This window comes from Ceratotherium simum, chromosome 12 (assembly GCF_057802395.1).
Source record: "Ceratotherium simum simum isolate JZ-2026a chromosome 12, ASM5780239v1, whole genome shotgun sequence".
Taxonomy (NCBI): domain Eukaryota; kingdom Metazoa; phylum Chordata; class Mammalia; order Perissodactyla; family Rhinocerotidae; genus Ceratotherium; species Ceratotherium simum.
In genome coordinates this window covers 56,191,218-56,194,142 of record NC_141911.1, presented here as the reverse complement: position 1 = coordinate 56,194,142, position 2,925 = coordinate 56,191,218, and the positions used below count along the sequence as shown (strand labels likewise).

Genomic DNA, 2,925 nt, shown 5'->3' with positions numbered 1-2,925 from the left:
CACTTGTCTGCCTACATAAGCCTTCTATTCTTGGATATTGTCTCATTTTTTCAATTGAAGCACTCAGCATTTAATTCATAGTTATTTTAAATTCTCTTTCTGATAATTCCAAAGTTTGTGTCATATCTGAGTCTGGTATGATGCTTGCTTTGTCTCTTCAAATTTTTTTCTTCCCTTTTGGCATAGCTTGTAGTTTCTCGTTGAATGCAAGTCATGTTTGGGGAATAGGAACTGAGGTAACTAGGTCTTCAGTGTGAGAATCTGTGCTAATCTGGGTAAGAGTTGGACAGCGCTGAATGTTTGCTGTAGCTGTAGGTGCCAGTGGCTTTAAATTGCTCTGATGTCCTTATTTTTATTTCCCTTCTTCACTTTTGGCTTCCCTAAGTACTCCCTCTTCAGGGTACATCTGCATCTTACCTCCTTCAGCTGTACTCCACTGTCATTAACTGGAATCCAGTGTGTGTGGTGATAAGGTGTGGGACAGGGGGCCCATACTGTCACCTTATGATTAAATTTCAGTCTTTTAGTAGACCTGCAACTCTGGGCTAAGACCTTGACTGGTGTTTCTATAGCTGTTTAGCTTCCCCCACCACCTCAGGTTAGACAGGAAGGGGAAAGTGGGCTGGAGTGGGAAGTATTCCCTTCCCCTATCTGGGATAAGGCTCTGGGTAAAATCTTTTCCCCTTGAAAAGTAGGCCTTTGTTCTGGACAATGCTCTGGACACGTTTCACAATTATTACTCTTCCCCTCCCCCTGACAAAGTCACAAGGTCAGAGATCTCGTACGTTCACTGTGAGAACTTGGTGGGGCTCCTGGAGATAAAAACTCCGAAAGTGTGGAGCTCCTCCAAAACTGTAGCCCCCATGAGTTATTCACTCTCACACAAGTTCACACTCAGCCTCCAAGAATTCATCAAAATTACTACTTAAATGTCCTTAACAGTTTACGGCTCCAGCAGCTTCTGCTCCAGGTAAGCAGATCTCATCTGTGACTCTCTGGATTTGCCTTTTTCTCCAGATTTCAGGGTAACAAGTTTTCTTGTAATCTTACTTCTCTGATGAGTCCAAGAAAAGTTGTTGATTTTCAGTTTGTTCTTCTTTTTCTTGCTGTAGGCACAGGAATGACAATTTGCAAGCTCTTTACACATTGGAGTTTAATCTGGAATTCTATAACATGAACTCTTTCATTATGGTGTTCATCAGCCTTCTTTTTATGAGACAGCATCTTCTCTACGAGACAGCATCTTCTCTATGAGACAGCATCTTCTCTATGAGTTCATCACATACAGGAGAATTCCATGGAGAAAAACTAATTGCACAGTGTCTTACAATTTAGATTTATCAAACAAACAAGAAGCGCACGTCCTAATCCTGTCTAGCATTTTACTTTAAAAAGCTGAATATCTTTTCCTACAGTACTGCAGACTCTGAGTTTAGAAGGCTTGCTGTTTCAACTCTCCGTGGATACATAAATACTTAACAACTATGTTTATGGCTCCACCTGCATTTTGCAAATGCTCTCTGCATATATAGTTGACCTTAGTTGGGATCCACTAGTGGGTGAGAGAGAGAAATATCAAACGCCATCATGGACAGCCACCATCTGGGTAGTTATCAGTGATATACCTTGTAAATGTAAATATGCCATCTTGATAAAGTCCATGCCATATGAACGTTACTCTGATTTACATTAATGAAGAGCTATAAGATGGCTACACATAGACACCAAGTAACTACTGCTTCACAACCAAGGTAAATATTGCAAGAAGAGAGTGTTCCAGATGAAAAGGTCTACAAAAAGCACGTGTGCCATTTGTTTACTGCTGGGAGCAGGAGATATAGTCTTAGTTATGAGCAAAGCAATTTTGCGAATAGAAGGCAGCTGTGTTTTTGGAGCTGCGCTTGGAGTTCTGGTTTCCATGTCCCTTGTTAAAATATTCTCTTGACCACCAGATCATTTGCACACAGAGCTTATAGACATGCTCCAGAAAATGGTTCATAACATGTATCTCACAAAGAAATTAAATGATCTCTGTTACCAATTTCATTCATGCTTGGCACAGGTCATTTTCCAGTTGATCTGTGGCACACCTCATCCTGATGACTTCAACACAGTGCTCTCAGCACCTGACTACCCTGGCCCAACAGCTTATCTGACCACAGTGCAAGCCTGGCCCCTGCCTACTCCCCTACCCACCATTTCATCCAATATGAATTTTTGTGTGTGTGTGTGTGAGGAAGATTGGCCATGAGCTAACATCTGTTGCCAATCTTCCTCTTTTTTGCTGAGGAAGATTGGCCCTGAGCTAACATCTGTGCCAGTCTTCCTCTGTTTTGTATATGGGACACCGCCACAGCATGACTTGATGAGCGGTGCGTAGGGTCCACCAGCTGGGATCAGAATCTGCGAACCCTGGGCTGCCAAAGCGGAGCACGCAAACTTAACCACTACACCACCAGATGGCCTCTATGAATTGTTTTTAATTAAGAAAGTTATTTAAAAAAATGGCCAAAGGTTGGGGAGAACATATTGAATTCATCAACAAATATACAACAGGATGCTGTACTTAAGTCTTCACTTAGAGCCTAAACTCTGTGTTGTAATCTTGAAATTAGTATTACTTCTACCTTCCATTTTCTAGTCTGAAATGATAATATTCATAAATATTAATACATTATGAACTCTAAAGTGCTATGCAAACCCAAGATATTATCTCCTTCTGGTTCTTTAGTCCTTAAAAAAATTATAGTGCAGCTTTTTTTCTCAAATATTTTAATTAGAAAAAATTATCTTTCATTATATAAGGGCAGCAAGGATGTAAATGAATTGAAACAATGAAATACAGCTCCTGTTTTATGATTTTTGTCCTTATGAAGTGTAGTCAGTAGACTCTAGGGTGGCCCCCATTATCCTTGCTCCCCGGTA

The 2,925-nt window shown here is 40.7% G+C and overlaps 1 pseudogene; it reads right to left on the bottom strand.

The window, feature by feature from the left end:
* Positions 1–1,229: 1,229 nt before the first annotated feature.
* Positions 1,230–1,983, bottom strand: LOC101389273 (AKT-interacting protein pseudogene; annotated as a pseudogene).
* Positions 1,984–2,925: the final 942 nt, after the last annotated feature.